A 23381-nucleotide genomic window follows, 5' to 3' on the forward strand; every position below is an offset into this window, starting at 1 on the left:
GGAGACAAACATAGATGGAATTTTGAAAGCATTACATGATTTGAGAGACAATGAATGCACATGTCGATCCCTAAATATTGTCACAACTAATCTCTCTTTTATGATTAAGGCCGTGTCTCCAGAAGATCACTAACATGCAAATCTGTTTTATGAATGACATTACAAAATTAGTTTTAAAAATTCTTTAGGACCTCATACCTGTTAGAATGGCTATTGTTAAAAAGACAAGAAATAACAAATGTTGGTGAGGATTTGGATAATAGGGAACCCTTGTGCACTGTTGGTGGGAATGTAAATTGATGCAGACCCTATGTAAAACAGTATGGAGGTTCCTCTAAAAATTAAAATTAAAACCACCATATAATCAAGCAATTTTACTTCTAGGTAGTTATCTTAAGCAAATGAAAGCACTAACTCAAAAAGGTATATGCACCTTTATGTTCATTGGAGCATTATTTACAATAGCCAAGATATGGAAACAACCTAAGTTTCCATCAATGGATGAACGGATAAAGAAAATATGGTGTATATATACAATGGAATGTTATTTGGCCATAAAAAAGAATTAAATTCTGCCATTTGCCACAATGTGGATGGACCTTGAGGGCATTATGCTGAGTGAAATATTTCAGACAGAGAAAGACAAATACCTTATGATCTCACTTCTATCTGGACTCTAAAAAAAAACAAGCTCATAGATATAGAGAACAGATAGATGTTTGCCAGAGACAGAGAGTGGAGGGTGGGCAAAATGGGTGAAGTGAGTCAAAAGCTACAAACTTCCAGTTATAAAATAAATTAAGTCATAGGATTAAAAAAAAAAAGATTCTTTAGGAAAAAAAAAACAAACAGTAAATGGATTTTAGGACCGGTCAGTTTTGATAGTGGATAAAGAATAAGTGAAGAGTATGCAGAAAGAGTTGTAGAATAGACTCCAGTGAGTCGCTTAGTCTGGGGCTCTGGACATCTGAGGGGAAACACAAAAACATCATTTCTTTGAAATGACAAATATTAATTCACGATTTTGCATAAGATGAGTTCCATCCATAAGTCACCTGATAACATGTTTCAATGTATTTAATGTGAATCCCACATTGGGAGGTCTGAAGCTTAAAAGAATTAATTAATTCATTCATCAAATAATTATTGACAGCCTACTGTACTTGAGACCTTGTTCATCAGTGAACAAAATAGACAAAGATCCCTGACTTCATGGATCTAATATTCTAATGGAGGAGATAGGAAATAAACATAGTAAATCTGTAAAACATATATCATGTTAGATAGCAGTAAGTGCTAAAGAAGGAAAAGCAGGGAAAAGGAATATGAAATGTTGGGGGACTTACAATATTTGAGTAGTTTAGGGAATCCTCACTGAGCACGACATTTGAATGAAAGAAATGAAGAAAGTGAAGAAACTAGCAATCTGGGAAAAGAGCATTCTAAACAGGGGGCACAATGATTGCAAAGGCCTGCAACAGCTTGCCCTCTCTTTTAGGCTCATTGTTTTCCATTGGTTAATTTAACCATCTTTCCCTGTCCCAATACCATTCTATTTTAAAGTCACTGTAGAACACTTGATATCCATTCTTCAAGTTTGTCTTGGCTAGTCTTGGACCTTTGAATTTCATGCAAAGTTAGGATTAAATTTGTTAATTATTACAAAAGATATTCTCGGATATTGATTGAGATTATGAGAATCTGCAGACTAATTTATGAATAATTGACATCTTTCCAATACTGAAACTACCAATTCATGAGCATATTTTCCTCCATTTATTTCAATCTCCTTTACTGCAATAATGAAGTATAATTTTGTATATATGTGAATTTCACATCTTTTATTACATCTTAGTTTTTTTTCTGTTTAAAAAGATAGTGTTATGGAATAGCATTTTCTAGTTATTATTGGTCAATAAATAAACAAAGTCACGGCCGGCCCAGTGGCGCAGCGGGTCAGTGCACACGTTCCACTTCGGCGGCCCGGGGTTTGCCGGTTCAGATCCTGGGTGCGAACATGGTACTGCTTGGCACGCCATGCTGCGGTAGGCGTCCCACATATAAAGTAGAGGAAGATGGGCATGGATGTTAGCACAGGGCCAGTCTTCTTCAGCAAAAAGAGGAGGATTGGCAGCAGTTAGCTCAGGGCTAATCTTCCTCAAAAAAAAAAAAAAAACCCAACGTCATACACATTACTTTCCATGTAGAAGTGCATCAGAGTTATCCTACAACTATTACTATAGATAAACTAAGTTATATAATTTCAAAAATAACCTAGAAACAATTTGATTGAATTTCCTTCTTTCCATATAGTTTTAAAATGATATAAACAACAATAACAGTGAGAACAGAAAATAGAACTTATAGATATTAAATTTTTAAATATTTTGGGAACTGAGTTGTAGTCTAAGCAATTAAAATGTAGCTATACTTGATGTTTTATAATGTAATTACAAATATTATTTTTTGAAATATCATTTTATAATTATTTATTTCTAAGATATAGAAGTTTATTTGATTTTAAAATATGGCCCCTATATCTAACAACCTTACTAAATTAATTTATTAATTCTAATAACTGTTCTGTAGAACCTCTTGGATTTTCTATGTACACAAACATATCGTCTGTGGTTAATGATGATTTTACTTATACTTTTACAATTTTTATGACTTCTATTTATATTTACTTCCTTTATAACACTGTCTGGTACTTTCAGTATAATGATGAATAGAAGTGGTGATAGTGGACATCTTTGTATTTTTTCCTACTCAGCATGAAAGTTTTCTATAATTTACTATTAATTATGATCTGTTCTTTAGGTTTTCTAAGATATTCTCTGTGAGATCGAGAAATAAATAGAAGAAGGTGTTATTATGTTCCTGGTATCCTCTGCATTTTGTCATGAAAAGGTGCTGAGTTTTTATTTAAAAAAGTTTACCATATGTCGAGAACATCATTACTATTTTCCTTTATTCTGTTAATGCGAAATGTTTTCAGGTATAAAACCTACATTGCATTCATAGAATAAACTTGGTCATGATATATTATGCTTTACATATATCAGTGAATTTAATTTGCAAATATTTTCTTTACGGTTTTTTATCTATGTCCATGTAAGAGACTACAATGTCATTGTATTGATGTTAACCTGCGCTCATAAGATAAATTGAGAACTGTTCCTCTATTTCATATTCGATACAAGATTTTGTCTATGATTGATATTATTTTTTCCTTAAGCATTTGGAAGAATTCACCAACAAAGCCAACTAGGCCTAGACGTTTCTTTGAGTGAACATTTCAAATTACAGAGGCAATCCCTTTAATACACCTTTATTCAGATTTTAAACAATTCTTTGTCTCTGTTCTGATAAGGTGTATATGTCTAGGAAGTTCTCCATTTTACCTAAAGTTTCAAACTTTTTGGCCTAGAGTTGTTTATCATATCCTCTTATCTTTCCAATGTTGTGGATTTTTAGTGAGGTCTCCTTTTTTTCATTTCTGATACTGCTATATTCATTCTTTTTTCTTTTGTATTTTTCATTGTCCTGTTAATACTGATAGATTTTAATAATATTTTCAAATAACCACATTTTGGCATGGATTTCCACTAATTTTTATTTTCCATTACATTAATTTCTGCTTATGCTAATAATCAAAATTTTAATTTCTTTTACAATGTTTTTAACTTCAGCTTGCTGTTCTTTACTCCTTCAGAAGGATGATTTTCAACCTTTATCATTCTATTTATTTATTTATTTTATTGTGGTAAAATTTGTTTGCAACATTATGTAAATTTCAAGTGTACATCATTACCTATTTTGATTTCTAATCAATTTCTTTTTCATTAAATTTTCATTTTTTTAATTGCAGTAACATTGGATTATAACATTATATAGCTTTCAGATGTACATCGTAATATATTTTGAATTCTGTGTACATTACATCATGTTCACCACCCAAAAACTAATTATAGTCCATCCTCTCACATGTGAGCCTAATCACCCCTTTTGCCCTCAGCCCTTCTCCTATGGTAACCACCAGTCCAATCTCCATTGCTATGTGTTTGTCGTTGTTTTTATCTTCTACTTATGAGTGAGGTCATATGGTATTTGAATTTCTCCCTCTGACTAATTTCACTCAGCATAATACCCTCAAGGACCATTCATGTTGTCACAAATCGCCAGATTTCATCATTTCTTATGGCTGAGTAGTATTTCATTGTGTATGTATACCACATCTTCTTTATCCATTCGTCCCTTGATGGGCACCTAGGTTGCTTCCGAGTCTTGGCTATTGTGGATAATGCAGAGATGAACATAGGGATACATGTATCTTTATGCCTCTGCGTTTTCAAGTTCTTTGGATAAATCCCCAGCAGTGGAATAGCTGGATCATATGGTAGATCTATTCTTAATTTTCAGAGGATAATCCATACTGCTTTCCATAGTGGTTGCACCAGTTTGCACTCCCACCAGCAGTGTATGAGGGTTCCCTTCCCTCCACACCCTTTCCAACACTTGTTGTTTCCTGTCTAGTTAATTATAGCCATTCTAATGGATTTCTAATCGATTGTGTAGATTACGTCATGTTCACCACCAAAAGACTAATTACAATCCATCACCACACACACGCCTGATCACTCCTTTGCCCTTCCTCCCTCCTCCCTTCCCCTCTGGTAACCACCAATCTAATCTCTGTTTCTATGTGTTTGTTTGTCATTTTTATCCTCTACTTATGAGTGAGATAATACAGTATATGACTTTCTCCCTCTGACTTATTTTGCTTAATATATCTTCAAGTTTCATCCATGTTGTCACAAATGACCAGATTTCATTTCTTATGGCTGAATAGTATTCAGTTGTGCATATATACCATATCTTATTTATCTGTTCATCCCTTGATGGGTACCTAGGTCGCTTCCAAGTCTTGGCTACTGTGAATAATGCTGTGATGAACATAGTGGAGTATGTATCTTTACGCATTGTTGTTTTCATGTTCTTTGGATAAATACCCAGCAGTGGAATACTGGATCATATGGGAGATATATACTTAGTTTTTTGAGGAATCTCCATAGTGTTTTCCATAGTGGGTGCACCAGTTTGCACTCCCACCAGCAGTGTATGAGGGTTCCCTTCTCTCCACATCCTGTCCAATACTTGCTGTTTCCTGTCTTGTTAATTATAGACATTCTGACCGGAGTCAGGTGATATCTCATTGTAATTTTGATTTGCATTTCCTTGATAGGTGATGATGTTGAACATCTTTTCATGTGCCTATTGGCCATCTGTATATCTTCTTTAGAAAAGTGTCTGTTTAGATCTTTTGCCCATGTTTTAATTGGGTTGTTATATTTTTTCTTGTTGAGATGTATGAGTTCTTTGTATAATTTGGATATTAACCCCTTATCAGATATGTGGTTTCAAAATATCTTCTCCCAGTTGTTAGGTTGTATTTTCATCTTGTTGATGGTTTCTTTTGCTGTGCAGAAGCTTTTTAGATTGATGTAGTCCCATTTGTTTATTTTTTCTATTGTTTCCCTTTCCCAGTCAGACATGATACTTGAAAATACGCTACTAAGACCAATGCCAAAGAATGTACAGCCTATATTTTCTTCTAGAAGTTTAATGGTTCCAGGTCTTGCATTAAAGTCTTTAATCCATTTTGAGTTAATTTTTGTGCATTGTGTAAGATCATGGTCTACTTTCATTGTTTTGCGTGTGGCCATCCAGTTTTCCCAACACCATTTATTGAAGAGATTTGTCCTTCCTCCATTGCATGTTTTTGGCTCCCTTGTCGAAATTTGCTTTTCGTAGTTGTGTGATTTTATTTCTGGGCTTTCACTCCTGTTCCGTTGATCTGTGTGTCTGTTTTTGTGACAGTACCAAGCTGTTTTTGTTACTATAGCTTTGCAGTATATTTTGAAATCAGGGAGTGTGACACTAGCTTCGTTCTTTTGTCTCAGGATTCTTTTGTCTATTTGGGGTCTTTTTTATTACTCCATATACATTTTAAGATTCTTTGTTCTATTTCTATGACAAATGCCATTTGAGTTCTGCTTTTGATTGCATTGAACCTGTAGGTTGCTTTGGGAAGTATGGACATTTTAACTATGTTCATTCTTCCAATCCAAGAGCATGGAATATCTTTCCATTTCTTTGTATCTTCTTCAATTTATTTCAACAACGTTTTTTAGTTTTCAGTGTACAGATATTTCACGTTTTGGCTAAGTTTATTCTTAGATGTTTTATTCTTTTTGTTGCAATTGTAAATGGGATTGTATTCTTAATTTCTCTTTCTGCTACTTTGTTCTTAGTGTACAGAAATGCAACTGATTTTTGTATGTTGATTTTGTATCTTGCAACTTTACCATATTCATTTATTATTTCTAAAAGTTTTTAGTGGATTCTTTATGGTTTTATATATGTAAAATCTTGGCATCTGCAAATAGTGACAGTTTCACTTCTTCCTTTCCAATTTGGATCCCTTTTATTTCTTTTCCTTGTCTGATTGCTCTGGCTAGAACTTTCAACACTATTTTAAATAATAGCAGTGAAAGTGGGCATATTTGTCTGCTTCCTGTTCTTAGAGGGATAGATTTCAGTTTTTCTCCATTAAGAATGATTTTAACTGTGGATCTGTCATCTATGGCCTTTATTATGTTGAAGTACTTTCCTTCTACACCCATTTTATTCAGTTTTTATCATAAATGGATGCTGTGTCCTGTCAAATGCTGTCTCTGCATCCATTGAGATGATCATGTGATTTTTATTCTTCATTTTGTTAATGTGGTGTATCATGTTGATTGATTTGTGGATGGTGAATCATCCTGCATCCCTGGAATAAATCCCACTTTCTCATGGTGTATGATCTTTTTAATGTATTGTTGTACTCGATTTTCTAGTTTTTCTTGAGGACTTTTGCACTGATGTTCATCACTGACATTGGCCTATAATTTTCTTTTTTTGTGATGTCCTTGACTGGTTTTGATATCAGAGCACTGTTGGCTTGGTATAATTAATTAGGAAGCTTCCTCTCCTCTTCAACTTTTTGGAAGAGTGTGAGAAGGATAGGTATTAAGACTTTGAATTTTTGGTAGAATTTGTCAGGGAAGCCCTCTGGTCCTGGATTATTTTTTTGGGAAGTTTTTGATTACTGTTTCGATCTCCTTACAGGTGGCTTGTCTATTTACATTCTCTATTTCTTCTTGATTCAAACTTGGAAGGTTGCTTGATTATAAGAATTTATCTATTTCTTCTAGATTATCCAATTTGTTGGCATATAGCTTTTCATAATATTTTTTATAATCTTTTGCATTTCTGAGGTGTCCTTTGTAATTTCTCCTCTTTCATTTCTGATTTTGTTGATTTGAGCCTTCTCTCCTTTTTCTTGGGGAGTCTAACTAAATGTTAATTTTGTTTAACTTTTCAATGAATGAGCTCTTGGTTTCATTGATTTCTTCTTTTGTATTTTTTAGTCTCAATTTCATTTAGTTCTGCTCTGATTATTATTTCCTTCCTTTTACTGATTTTGGGATTTGTTTGTTCTTCTTTTTCCAATTCCTTTATTTGCATTGTTAGTTTTTTTGGGGATTATTCTTGTTTGTTGAGGTAGGCCTGAATTGCTTTAAACTTTGCTCTTAGGACCACTTTTGCTGTATCTCATAGATTTTGGAATGTTGTATTTTCATTTTCATTTGTCTCCACATTTTTTTGATTTCTCCTTTGACTTCTCCACTGACCCAACTGTTGTTCAGCTTGGTATTATTTCAATCTTAAATTTATAGAGACATATGTTGTGATCACTCCTGGAGAATGTTCCATGTGCATTCAAAAAGAATACGTATTCTGTGGTTTTTGGATGGAATGTTCTATGCATATCTACTAAGTCCATCTGGTCTAATGTATCATTTAAGGCCAAGGTTTCCCTAATGATCTTCTGTTTGGATGATCTATCCACTGGTGTAAGTGGAGTGTTAAAGTCCCCTACTATTATTTTGTTACTGTCTATTTCTCCTTTTATGTCTGCTAATAATTGCTTTGTATATTTAGATGCTCCCATGTTGGGTTCATAGATATTTACAAGTGTTAAATTCTCTTGTTGGATTGTTCCCTTTACCATTATGTACTGCCCTTCTTTGTCTCTTGTTACAGTTTTTGTTTTAAAGTCTATTTTGTCTGATACAAGTATTACTCTGCCAGCTTTCTTTTCTTTGCCATTTACATGTAGTATCTCTTTCCATCCTTTCACTTTCAGTTTGTGAATGTCTCATATGCAGCACATATATGGTAAGTCAGCTGATAGCCTATGGAGTTTCCTTTATATGTCACTTGTTGCCTTTCTCTTGAAGCTTTTAGGATTCTCTATCTTTAATTCTTGTCATTTTAATTATAATGTGTCTTGGTGTTGGCCTCTGCATTTATCTTGTTTGGTGCTCTCTTTGTTTCCTGTACTTGGACGTCTGTTTCCTTCTTAGGTTAGGAAAGTTTTCAGCTATTATTTCTTCAAATAGATTCTCTACCCCTTTGTCTCGCTCTTCTCCTTCTGGAACACCTATAATATGAACCTTAGTGTATTTGATGTTGTCCCAGTGGTCCGTTAGACTATTTTCATTCTTTTTAATTCTTTTTGTATTTTATTTGCTCATCTTGGATAATTTCCTCTAGTCTTTCATCAAGCTTGCTGATCTATTCTACTATATCATCTATTCTGCTATTGAGTCACTCTAGAGAATTTTTCATTTCCAGTATTGTATTCTTCATTTCTGATTGGTTCTTTTGTATATTTTCCCATTCTTTGTTGATGTTTTCTCTGTGTTCATCCCTTCTTCTCCCAAGTTTAGTGACTATCCTTATGAGTTTTTGTTTCAACTCTTTGTCAAGTAGATTATTTATTTCTGTTTCATTTAGTTCTTTTTCTGGGGTTTTGTCCTGTTCCCTTGCTTGGAACATATTCCTTTGCCTCCTCATTTTGCCTCTTTCTCTGTGCTTATATCTATGTATTAGATGGGTCAGCTATGTCTCCTGATCTTGGAGAAGTAACCTTATGTAAGAGATGCATTTTGAGGCCCAGCAATGTGCTTCCCTCTTGTCACCAGTTCCAAATGTTCAAGGAATGACCCCTGTGTGGTCTACACATGTTTTTCTGTTGTGGCAGGGTTTCTGTTGCTGCAGGTTCCTAGGGAGTCTAGGCTGTTCCCCTGACTAGCTGGCTGTAATGCTCAGCTGCGTGTGCCTACTATGGATCTTTCAGTCACTTTATTGTGTTTGGGGAGCCCCAGCATAGTTGGCTGCAAAGTCTAACAGTACATTCCTGTTGTAGTTTTTCTCTTAAGTGAGTAAGACCCCAGTGTGGCTGTTTGCTAGGCTCAAGGGCTTACAATCACTATAGGCCTCAGGAATGAAAGGCTATTGTCAGCTCTCTCAGGATTTCAGCTGAGTGGGGCTGACTCCAGGCATGGGAACACCCAATTGTTTCAGGCTTTGTAACGTGGGACCAATCCCCCGTGTGGCTTTTGAGAAGCACAGGTCTTCTGTCACTGAGAAGTTCCATGGCCCACAGGTCTACACACACCTTCAACACAGTCCTGGCCCATGCACATGTCCCAAACCCCTGGAGCATACCCAGTTGTTCACTGCAGAGGCCCCCACACACTCCACCAACATCCCAATGCCCCACCCACTCCACCTGCTTCTCATGCATGCCCTGCCCTGCAAAAGTGGAGAGCTCATCTGCCTGCAGAGGATCTAGGCACCCAGTCTATGCTATCCAAAAATTTGCCTGAGGGCTTGCTAATGGGTGGGCCTAGTCCCTAGGGCAACCCACCTGCCCTAGCTGAGCTGTATTACATCAGTGCTCTACTGGGTGGGGCAGACCCTGGGCTAACAGCCTATGAGAAGTACTCCAATATCATCTGCCAGCGTCTGTGTCAGCATGCCTGTACTAGGTCACAATATTGGCTGCTGTCAATGTCTTAGTCCCTGGAGAGGTCTCATTTCTCACTGAGATGAACTCATAGCTTATCAAGTGAGTCTCTTTTCACCAAAGGATCACCTACATTTTTTTCTGGTGATTTTAGGTTGCTTTCCAAAATGGCTGAACCTGTGCATGGGCTCTTTAAGAGTTGTTTTTTTCTGCTTATGTTTGATAAATTTTCTAGGGGTATTCTCTGTTGTAGTTAATAGCCAGCAAAGTCACATATTATGACACTCATTTCAGTTGTGCTGAGTCTGAAGGATGTTTATAGTGGTAACATTCCCCCACTCAGGTCCCCCACTCCTCCAGGGAAGGCTGCATACCTTACAATTCTTCCTGGCTGGCTGTGAAGTGCAGTGGTTTGTGAAGGTGACTTTTTTCTCTTCAGAAAGGAATTTAAGCCTGTTCCACCACAGTCAGGGATGTCTATTTTTTCAGGGGTTCTTTTTACCAAGTTTTCAGTTCTTTCTCAGGGGTAATTGTTCCAAGGATAGCTGTAACTTGGTTGTGTTCATGGGATGAGGTGAGTTTAGATTCTGCCTACACTGCCATCTTGACACCAACCTCCTAATTTTTTTTTTCACTTCCAGAATTTCTACTTGATTCTTTTTAAAAGTGCTTTATTGAGATAGTTTTACCCATTTAAAGGGTACAATTCAGTGCCTTTTATGTATATTTGTAGACTTATGCAACAACCACTACAAGATTTTGACTTTTTAACAAAATATTTCAAATCTCTGGTGAAATTTTCCATCTGTTCCTCTATTTTATCTAACATATTAATCACAATTATCCTAAAATCCTTGTCTTTTAACGTCAAGATCTGCATAACTTTGGGTCTTTTTCATTTAACTATTTTGTATTTTAGTCATTTGGACCTTTGTTTGGCATGCCAATTTACTCGTGAGAATGCTAAGCATAACAGATAAAGACTGTAAATGGCTTGTATGACATTATATTCCTCTAGAGAAGAATGTCCCTTTTCTCTGCTAAGTAGACAGAGTGGGGGCTCTTCCTCAAACCAGGGGGAAACTGAGCTGCTTTGAGGCTGGAACTTGGTAAACCGATTCCTTGTAAATTTTCTCCTACTATCACTCTCTATTTCTAAAGAATAATCCTCCAGGGCTTTTTAGCTGTGAGTTAGAGGTGTTAATTGTGGATTTTATCTCTACTGATTCTTGGACTCTAATATTTCTCCTCTCTGGGTACAAGTCTATATAAAACATTTTCCCTTTTACTGGCTTTATTCTCACTTTTTTAACTTCATTCCCCATAAAGCTTCAAAATTTGGCAAATGTATTGTATAGAAAGTAACCATGTGTTTGAAGCCTCTCTAGTATCCAATTTTGTAATTTCACCCATGTGAGAGTTCCAAAATCTCTGCTTGTTTCTATGTCTCCCAGAATTGGCCTTGTAACTTGGCAAATCCTGGATTATTGGCTTCTTGGAATTCCCAGAATTGACAAATAACTCCAGGGAGAGAAATATGCTCCAGAAATTGGCTCACTTTTCTAAGGTTATCCATTCTCCAGGATATTAACACTCTGTTTCTTATAGTTGCAGCATCTTTATGATTCTATTAAGAAGAAGGTTTTTAAATTTTAAAACCTTTCTTGTTCTCATAAAAAATATTGTTCTTACACAAACTACTTCCTAGTATTCAGTATATGATGTATTAATTTCTAATGTGATCTTCCATTCTTTTTGCTTATATTTTTAATTTATTTGCAAATGATTATGATTTGTAGTTTTCAATTTTGGTACAAATTTTGTCATCTTTTGGGATGAATGTTATATGCATTGTATAAAATGGCTTTATAAATTTTCCCTTTTTTCCTATTCTCTAAAATAGTTTAGATAGGACTAAGATTGTCTGATCTTGAAAGGTTTGGAATAATTCCTCTGTAAAACTATGTGTACCTTATACTTTTTTATGTTGAATCTCCTAAATTACTTAATTTTTTTCTATAATCTTTTGTCTGTTTAGATATTCTGTCTGTATTGTGGTCAATTTTGGTAAGCTGTATAATGCAGAAATTTATATTTTAATATCAATCTTAAAATTTATTTGCATGCATTTCTCCAAATAATCTCTTCTGATTTTAAATTTCTATTTCAATACTTTTTCTCATCATAATTTTTAATGTTCTGTTCTTCTTCTTGGTTTCATTTTTTAAAAATAAAGATGGCTAATAATTTATCTAATATGTTGTTTTTAAAAGAGTGTTGGTATTCATTTATTAGTTTTTTCTGCATGAGTGAGTAAATACTATTAAGAAAAAGAGTAAATGCAGATCAAAGTTACATATTTTGTTGATAAAAATGATAAATGAGTGTGCAACTTATCACATAGATGAAATCAAAGATTACTACACCACTTTTGAAATAGTCTTCCAAAAAGTTTGAATCTAAATCAAATTAAGCCCCCTGATACAACTACCAATTTAATGTAAATAAAAAGGATATGTATATGGTAAATATATCATAAGAATGCAATGAGCAAGAAAGAACCATTAGATAAGTCTACAGGACAATTTAATGTCTGCATTTATCTTAATTTGATTTGTCCTTTTTCTTTCTTTTGGTTTACTGTGTGTTGATTTACTTAGTTTCATACATGTATTTTTATTTGTTATTTAAACTCTATAATTTTCTCTGAAAACTCTTTATTCAGTATTCTACATTTCCTTTAAAGACATTTTGTTATACAAAGATTTATATTCATAATCATAATAGTACTGTATTTCTATGGTAAGCAATATAATAACAGAACCAGATAATATGGTATCCATACTTAAATAAAAAATGAATGATAAAAATATTAAATTGATCCAAAAGGCAGTACAAAAGAAGAGAAGAAAGATATGTATGAAAAGGGAGATTAATAGAAAACAGAGATGGACTTTGATAGATTTAATACAAAATATATCAGTATTGACACTAAAATATTAACCAAAGAATGTCATATTTAATTAGAATATAGTAGACTATCACTATTACTGTTTAACATTATAGTGGAGGTATTAGTTAGTGTAATTAGAAGCATAAGAATTGAAAAATGAAGATAAAGCCATTTCTACTTAGAGACTATATCATTATATATTGAGGAAACCGTAAGTTTAGGTAGAAAAAGTGCCTGAAATGTTAAGAAAATGTTGTGAACTAGCAGGATAAAAAATTCTTACAGGGAAATAAGATTTTATGTATAAAAATGAAAACCAATTAAAAGATATAGCAAAATAGAAAACCCAATTATAATAGCAAAAATAAACAAAAAACAAAGGCATGAATACAAAAGAAAAATGTTAAAGACCTAATGAGGAAAATTATAAAACATTTCTGAAAGGACCAAAATTAGGTGTCATTTTTTCCTAAGGACATATCTCTTATCTCAGTTTACATTGTAATATAATCTCAATAAAAATAAAAACTTTATTTCTGGAATCAGATAAATTAATTAAAAAGTTCATGTGGAAAAACTGATAATCCAGTAAAAGAGAAGAGCAGTGTGCGTGTGTGTGTCTACCATAGACACAAAATGTACAGCTTAAATAACTAAGATTGTAGAAATCTGTGCCAGTAATCAATGTATTTCTTCATAGCTCCAAATTTGCCCTGCAATACCTGCTCTGTTAGAATGGAAGAAATTCTTTTAAGTAGTTTTCCTTTACAGTGCGGAAAATGTTAAGCTGTCTCAGTGGACAGCACTAGAGGGACATTACAGGATGAAGAACCTCTCTTTCTGGTTCTGGTTGCTGCACTGTGAGTCAGCAGTATAGGCAAGAGGATATCCAGTGCTACTCTACCCAACCTCATGTCCAGAAGGGGTGGTCTCTTGGTTGCCATTGATCTCTGGCCAGGGAAGTTGATCACCTTCTTGTGAACTACATGGACATTACACACTCTAGGCATCCTGCTGGCGCTGGCACATTGACACATTCTGATCACCTGTCTTCTGGAGGTAGTTTCAAAAGGCCCTTCCAAGGCAGTAGTCCCCCCAACATAGACACTGAATGCTCTGGGACTCCCTCCCATACTGGCACCCTCACTCCCTCTACATGCCTCCCTGCCTGGCCACTCACTTCAGCTCACCTGCACCACAGAGAGTTGTTTCAGCTCAGTGATTGTAGAACAACTCTTGCCTGGAAAAATTAGCAAACTTCTCTGCTATCCAGTGGGGTGAAACTACACTTTATGCTGTGAAATCTGAACAACACCCTTGGGGAAGGGGTTTCCTATTGAAATTTCTCCTTCCTTGGACATTGTTCCTCAGCTGTAATGTATCCTATAGAGTCCTGTCACATCTCCTAGTTACTATTTTATTATAGCTTAATAATTCTCTATAAGAAATTTCTGCATGTTTGGATAACTGAGAAATTCTTGTATCCTGATAGGAACTAAAGCAATACAGAATTAGTACCTGAAGTTGTCTCAAGAGATATTCCACTTAAGATGAGAGTTGGGGGTTGTTTTGTTGGACTTAAGTGCCATGCTGAGTTCCTTGACAACAGGAAGTACAATGTTAGCAACCTATGATATGCAGCGTCATCACAAAATCAGTTGTCATCTGTAGTTGGTAACATTTCTCAATCTTGACACTATTGCCATTATGGGGCAGATAATTGTTTGTTGTGGGGGGCTATTGTGTGCCTTGAAGTATGTTTAGGAGCATCCCTGATCTTTGCCCACTAGATGCCAGTAGCACCCCCACCAAATTTTGACAACTAAAAATGTCTTCAGGCCTTGCCTGATGTCCTTTGGGTGAATGAGTCAAAATTGCTCTTGTACGAGAACGGCTGGATTGAATATGATGGAATTCCAACCTTGTGGGTTCAACTGGCTGATGCACTTAACAATTATGGTAGTATTGATGACTATAAGGATGAGGTTGTACAATGGATTCTTTGGATGCACTTAAATACCTATAGAGAAAAAAAAAAATGTCAGGCTCAAACCTGATAATTCACAGCTCAATTAATTTTCTGAAAACTAGAGACCTTCTATGACAGCACTAAAAGAATGTCTTATTTCTTGTTACTGCTGAAAACCAAACAGATCTAATTTTGCGGGTTGTTATTTTACAATGACGGTTGGATTCACAGTCTTGTCAAGTTATTCATGTGAGTATTAAGGTATAGACTGGGAAAGAATGAGATCGTGAAAATTGGAATGGTTGGATGCAGATGAAATTGACAGCTTTGAATGCACAATCCATTCTGAGCCTGAAAGTAGCTTGTATAAACCCTTCATATCAGGAAATTTTCAGGACATTCAGTGGTATGGAGCATGGCAAGATATCCCCTCCAATGTGAAAGACAAGTTGCTGCATCTCACATCACCTAAATAGAAGCACAACACTTCATAGGCTTTTTTGGATTGTAGAAGAAACATATTTATTTGAATGCGTTACTTGAATTCATTTGCAAAGTCACCTATAAGACTTCCAGTTTTGAGTGGGGGCCAGAGCAAGAGAAGGCTCTCTATCAAGTTCAGGCTGCACTATAAACAACTCTATCACTTTGGTCCTTATGATCCATCAAATCCAATGATAACTTGAAGTGCCCCTGGTAAATAAAGGTGCTATATGGAGCCTCTGGCAAGCACCAATTGGGGAATTAGTGGAGAGTTTTGGAATTTTGGAGCAAATATAAAGCCTCTTCTGCAGATATATATCTATATACCTCATCTCCTGAAAATAGCTGGCTTAATGGAAAAGTGAGATAGCTTACTGAAGACTCAGTTATGGTGCCAACTAACAGATAGTGCTGTGAAAGAATAGAGTTCTCTCACACGATGCAGTTTATGCTTTGAATCAGAGACAATTATAAGGTGCTCTGTCCTCCATAGCCTGAATACGTGGGTCCAGGAATCCATAGGTGGAAGTGCTAGTGGCTGTTCTCACTAGCTAACAACCCATTCAAAGATTTATTTCTTCCTTTCTAAGCAACTTTCATCTCCACCGGCTTGGGGAACTTGGTCCAAAATGAGGATAAACTTCCACCAACGGACATAATGGTTTTATTGAATGGGAAAATGAGACTATCACCTGGCCATTATGGGCTATTTATGCCATTGAATCAATTAACAGAAAAAGGAATTAAACTACTAGTAGGTGTAATTGATCATGATCACTAAGAGGAAATTTGTTTGCTGCTACACAATGGAGGCAAGAAAGTCTATGAATGGAACCCGGAGGATTCTTCAGGGTCTCTTTATGTACTTTGACCAATACTAAAGATTAATGGAAAGCTACAGGAAACAAAATAAAGCTGGCAAATGAGAACTCAGATCCTTTGGGAAGGAAGGTTTGAGTCACTCTCCCAGGTAAAGAAACCACATCAACTGAGGTTCTTGCTGATGAGAAAGGAAATAGGAAATGAGTATTTGAAAAAGAAAGCCATAGATACCAACGATAACTTCATTGTCAATTTAAGAAATGGTGATCATAAAAGTGTATTAGTTTGCTAGGGCTGCCGCAACAAAATACCACAGACTACCAAAGACTGGATGGCTTATCAATAGAAATTTATTTTCTCTCAGTTCTGGAGGCATAAGTTCCAGGATCAAGGAGTCAGCTTGTTTGATTTCTCCTGAAGTCTCTCTCATTGGCTTGCAAATAGCCACTTTCTCCCTGTGTTTTCACATGGCCTTTCCTCTGTGTATGTATATCATTTGCATTTCTCTCTATGTGCCTGAATTTTCTCCTCTTATAAGGACACCAGTCAGATTGAATTAGAGCCCACCTTAAAGACCTCATTTATTTACTTCCTTAAAGGCTCTATCTCCAAACCCTATCTCCAAACATTTTGAGGTACCAGGGGTTAGGGGTTTGATATATGAATTTTGGGGGAGCACAATTTAGCCCATAACAAAAATTTTGCATGATTTCTCTGTTCTTGGTATATGCATACGTATATTTGAATATATTAACCTTTTGCTTCTTTTCTCTCTTTCTTTCCATTTTTATTTTATAACAAAGTTATTGGAGGTTAAATTTCCAAATTAATCTATAACTAACAAAATATTGAGTAGAAATGTGACAAAATTTGTGGAAAAGTTAATGTAGCTAGTGATGGGCACAATGACTCTTAAGATTTTGCATCTTCTTCTTTTGGGGAATAGTGGGAACTTCACTTGTAAGAAGGGTAGCTGCAATTTTTAGGTAGAAATATAAACTTGTTTTGATGTAAAGCAGTTCAAACGTGTGTAAAAAGTGCATATGGAAACTGAGCAACCAAAGACATGTACTGTGCCAGTTACCAACTTATTGCCTCTCCACTCCAATTTACTTTTCAATATCTTCTTGATAATAATGTATGCAATTCCTTTAAGCATATCTACTTTACAGTAAGCATAATGTTAAGCTTTCTCAGTAAACACCAGTAGAGGAAGATTGAAAATGGTGGGAGTCTTCTACCTGTTTTGGTGGCTGCACATCAGTCAGTGTTGTGGATGTGAGGACATCTGGCGGCGCTTTCCCCCTGCTGTGCACTCAGACTATATGATCCCTTGACCTTGCAGCCCTGGCCTAGCCTGATGATCACCTTCTTATGGCTTTCTGAAAAGAATACTTTATGCACTAGATATCCCACCTCCACTAGGTCTCAACAACCTTTTATCAACTTCCTCCCTTGAGATTTCTTTCCAATGACCCTCTTTATGCCATGAGGGCATTCTCCTGACAGGAATACTATGCGCTTCAGGCCTTTTTCTCACACTGGCAGCCTCATTCTCTGTGCATGTCCTTATGCCAGCCATGGATTGTGGTTGCTTGCATCCTAGAAATTTGTTCTCTGCTTTCTCGGAAACTGCAGAGATATAGCCTAGATATCTCTGGCCTGGATAATCCAGTGAACCTTGTTATCCAGTGGGCTACTACTACACTTTCTTGAACAAGATCTGAACCTGCCTCGGGAAAGGAGTCCACTTCCAAGTTTGACTTTTCTTGAGTATTCTCCCTCAGCTCTAGGGTACCTGGTAGGGTTCTTTTATATCTTATACTTAGTATTTTATCATAGTTGAATAATTGTTTATATTGTTTCCACTGTTTAGATAGTTGAACAGTTCCTATTTTCTTATTAGACTCAGATGGATACAAAGTCTTATGGAGAATTGGTAAAGAATAGAAAGTCCAGAGATAGGTCTGTACATATTTGGAGATGGAGTATATCATAAAAGTGGGTTTTCAAATCATGAGGTAAAAATGTACTTTTTTATTGAGGTATAATTGACATGCAACTATAGTAGTTGCAGGTGTACGAAAATAATGATTTACTATTTGCACATATTGCAAAATGATCACCACATTAAGTCTATTAACATCCATTATCACATATAGATACATAATTTTTTCTTGTAGTGAGAACTTTTAAGATTTATTTGCTTAGCAACGTTCAAATATGCAATATATGTTATTATTAACTACAGTGGCCATGCTGTACATAACATCAACATGACATTTATTTTATAACTAGAATTTTGTACCTTTTGACTCCCTTCAGCCATTTTGCCCACTCCCCACCCCCACCTCTGGCAACCACCAGTCTGTTCTCTGTATCTATGAACTTGGTTTTTTTTTAGGTTCCACGTATAAGTGAGATCATGCAGTGTCTTTCTTTCTCTGTCTGACTTATTGCGCCTAGCGCAGTGCCCTCAAGTTTCATGCATGTTGTCACAAATGGCAAGATTTCATATTTTTTCTGGCTCACTAGTACTCCCGTATATATACACACACACACACCCACACATACATCTCACATTTTCCTTATCCATCCATTGATGGACACTTAGGTTTTCATATCTTGGCTGTTGTAAATAAGGCTGCAATGAACATAGAGGTACATATATCTTTTCGAGTTAGTGTTTTCATATTCTTTGACTAAATACCAAGAAGTGGAATTACCGGATCATATCATCATCCTATTTTTTTTTTTTTTTTGAGGAAGATTTGCCCTGAGCTAACATCTGTGCCAATCTTCCTCTACCTTATATGTGGGATGCCTCCACAGTATAGCTGACGTGTGGAGCAAGTCCGCACCCGGAATCTGAACCCACGAACCCCCTGTCACTGAAGCGGAGCACCCAGAACTTCAACCACTCGGCCATGGGGCTGGCCCCTCATCATTCTAATTTTAAATTTTTGAGTAATCTCCATATTGTTTTCCCTAGTGGCTTCACCAGTTTACATTCCCAATAACAGTGCAGAAGTGTTCTCTTTTCTCCACATCCTCTCCGACGCTTGTCATTTCTTATCTTTTTGATAAAAGCTATTGTAAAGATGTGCTTTTAAGCACATATTGTTAGATAATCAATATAGCCACCTGCAAAAGGAGATTTTGAATTTATCTTCACACTGTGCATCAGGGTAAATATCAAATGGGTCAATAGTTTAAATGTAAAAATGTCTTCATAATAGTGTGAAAAGAAAACATGGGTAAATAATTTAAAGTCTCATAAGGGAGAAAGTACTTCTAATTAGAATGTGCTTTGATATTATACTGGGATTTCATTCTGGGATTAAAAATTAAGGTAACTTTTAGTACTCTTACAACTTCTATTCACCTTTTTAATGAAGTTCCGGGGTAGAGCAATGAGACAAGGAAAGGGAAAAATATATATATAAAACTTAAAAAGAAAGAAAGAAATATTCACTGACAACAAAATTATGTGCATAGAGAATTTAAAAATGTCTAGAGATAAATAATGACAGTTAAGTTAATTTATAAAAATTACTGTATAAAAATTCAAAACAAAAACATATTTTTTACACTAGCAGGAAACATTTATTAAATATAATTTGAAAGATGATCTTACTTATAGTAGCATCAAGACAAATACTAATGACTAAATCTAACAAAGACACTATTTAAATGAAGCAAAGATGAGCTCTATATATTGGCCCCTAGGTTGTTTATTCACTGCAGTCTGAGACATGTTAGCTCAAAAACCTACCAGCATCAAACTCAAATTTTATTTTCAGACTAGTTTCAGATTCAGAGTAAAATTGAACAGACAGTATAGAGAGTTCCTAAATACCCCCTGCACTCACACATGCACAGACTCCCCCATTATAAGTATCCCACACTAGAGTGGTACATTTGTCAAAATGGATCAACCTGAATGAACAAATAATTACCACTCAAAGTTCACAGTTTACATGAAGGTTCACAATTGATCTTGTATATTCTATGGGTGTATACAAAAGTATAATGATATGTATCCACCATTATAGTATCATACAGAATAGTTTCACTGCCCCCCAAATCCTCTGTGCTCTGCCTATTTATCCCTCCTTCCCCTCTAGCCTCTGACAGCCACTGATCTTGCTTCAATAGTTTTGTCTTTTACAAAATGCAATATAGTTGGAATCAGAGTGTGTAGCCTTTTCATATTGGCTTCTTTCATTTAATAATATGCATTTAAGTTTCTCCCTCAAGAGAATGGGCTTAACAGCGCATTTCTTTTTAGTGCTGAATGTTATTCCATTGTCTGGTTGTACCACAATTGATTTTTCCATTCACCTCCTGAAGGACACCTTCTTTCCTTCAAAGTTTTGGCATCAATGAATAAAGTTGCGATAAAGTCCAAGTACAGGTTTTTGTGTGGACATCAGTTTTCAATTTATTTGATTAAATACCAAGGAAAATGACTGCTGCATCATATGGTAAAAGTATTTTCAGTTCTAAGAAACTGGAACACTGTCTTCCAAAGTGCCTGTACTATTTTCCATTCCCACCAGCAATTAGAGTTCCTCTTGCTTCATATCCTCTCCACTATTTGTTGTCGTCAGCATTTTGGGTTTTCTCCATTCTAATAGATGTATATGGCATGTTTTTGTTTTAATTTGCACTTCCGTAATAGCAGGTGATATTGGGCATCTTTTCATATGCTTCTTTTCCATCTGTACATCTTTGGTGAGGTTTGGTGTTCATATATTTTGCCAATTTGTTAATTGAGTTGTTTATCTTCTTATAGTGGAATTTTAAGCGTTCCTTTACATTTTGGATAACAGTCCTTTATTAGATATGTCTTTTGCAAATATATTCTCCCTGTCTTGGGTTTGTCTTCTCATTCTCTTGACAGTGTCTTTCACAAGGCAGACATTTTTAATATTGTTGAAGTTCACCTCATCAATTAGTTTTTTCATAGATCATGCCTTTCGTGTTGCATCTAAAAAGTTATCATCATAGACAAAGTCAACCAGATTTTCTCTTATATTATCTTCTAGGAGTTTTATAGTTTTGCATTTTGTATTAAGATCTTTGATCAATTTTGAAATAATTTATGTGAAGTTTGTAAAGTCTGTATCTAGATTCACTTTTTTTTTCTGTGTGGATGTCCAGTTATTCCAGCATCATTTGTTGAAAGACTATCTTTGCTCTATTTTATTTCCTTTGTTTCTTTGATAAAGATCGGTTGACTATATTTATGTGAGTCTACTTTTGGGCTTTCTATTCTTTTCCATTGATCCATTTGTTTATTCTTTCACCGATATCACACTGTCTTGATTGCGGTAGTAATTCTTGAGGTTTGGTCATGTCAATCCTGACTTTGTTCTTCTCCTTCAATATTGAGTTGACTATTCTGGGTCTTTCGCCTTTCCATATAAGTTTCAGAAACAATTTGTTGATAGCCACAAAATAACTTGCTGGGATTTTGATTGTGGTTGCATTAAATCTACATATCAAGTAGGTAAAAACTCACATCTTGAAAATATTGAGATTTCCTATCCAGGAACATGGAATATCTCTTGATTTATTTGTTTCTTCTTTGATTTCTTTCATCAGAGTTTTGGAGTGTTCCTCATATAAATCTTGTACATATTTTGTTAAATATATACCTAAGTATTTCATTTTTGAGGTTCTAATTTAAGTGGTATTGTATTTTTAATTTAAAAATTATTTTTCTATTTATTGGTATATAGGAAAGTGATTAACTTTTGTATATAACCTTGCATCTGGAACCTTGATGAAATTGCCTACTAATTCCAGGAATAATTTGTAATTTTTTCAGATAGTCTATATAGAGAATCATGTCATATGTGAACAAAGGCAATTTTACTTCTTCCTTCTCAATCTGTATTACTTTTCTTTTCTTTTTTTTCTCTTATTGTCTTAGCTAGGACTTCCAGTACAATTCTGAAAAGAACTGGTGACAAGGGACATCCTTGCCTTATTCCTGATCTTAGTGGCAAAGCTTCTACTTTCTCACTATTAAGTATGATGTTAATTAGTTTTTTAATATGTTCTTTATTGAGTTGAGGAAGTTCTTCTATTCCTAATTTTTAAGAGTTTTTGTCTTGAATGGGTGTTGGATTTTGTGAAATAGATTTTATGCATAAGATATAATGATATTTTTTCCTTTAGCCTGCTGATGTGATGGATTACAGTAATTGATTTTCAAGTGTTAAATCAGCTTTGTATAGCTGGGATAAATCCCACTTAGTTCTGGTGTATAATTATTTTTATACAATGTTGGATTCAATTTGCTAATATTTTGTCGGAGATTTTTGTACCTATGTTCATAAGGGATGTTGCTGTATAATTTTTTTTCTTGTAATATCTTTTTCTGGTTTTGGTATTAAAGTGATGTTGGCCTCAAGGAATAAGTTAAGAATTATTCCCTCTGCTTATATCTTCTGGAGGAGATTGTAGAGAATTGGTATAATTTTTTAATTAAATGTTTGGTAGAATTCAGCAGTAAATCAATCTTGGCCTGATGTTTCTCTTTTGGAATGCTATTATTGATTCAATTTTTAATATATATATATATATTTCATATATATGCTTATTCAGATTGTCTATTTATTCTGGTGTGAGTTTTGGCAGATTGTGTCTTTCAAGAGATTGGTCAGTTCATCTATATTCTTACTGGTTTCCCGCCTAGTGGGTCTGTCCATTTCTGAAAGAGGAGAGTTTATGTTTCAAACTATAACAGTAAATTCATCTATTTCTCCTATCAGTTTTTGAGTCACGTATTTTGATGCTCTGCTATAAGGTGTATACACATTAAATACCGCTGTGTCTTCTGGGGAACTGAACTTTTTATCATTATGCATTACCCTTCTTTATCCCTGAAAATATTCCTTCTTATGAATTCTACTCTGTCAGAAGTTAATATAGTTACTACAACTTTCTTTTTGTTAGTGTTAGCATGATATATCTTTTTTCATCCCTTTACTTTTAATCTATATGTATCTTTATATTTAAATTGGATTTAGTAAAAACAACACATAATGGGTCTTATTTTTGAGCCACTCTGAATGTCTCTGTGTTTAATCAGTGCATTTAGACCATTGAGGTTTAAAGTGATTATTAATATAGTTGAATTAATATTTACTATCTTTGCAACTGTTTTTGTTGACTTAATACTTTTTCCTTATTTTTACCCTCCACTATAATTCTATTTT

General features: G+C 34.9%; 1 protein-coding gene across 1 annotated transcript in view; it reads left to right on the forward strand.

Moving 5' to 3' along the window:
* LOC102149944 (transmembrane protein 182-like) overlaps window positions 1-23381 on the forward strand; it is a 143852-nt gene that overhangs the window by 109922 nt on the left and 10549 nt on the right. The window lies entirely within an intron of this gene.

Source organism: Equus caballus, chromosome X (genome assembly GCF_041296265.1).
Source record: "Equus caballus isolate H_3958 breed thoroughbred chromosome X, TB-T2T, whole genome shotgun sequence".
NCBI classification, from domain to species: Eukaryota; Metazoa; Chordata; class Mammalia; order Perissodactyla; family Equidae; genus Equus; species Equus caballus.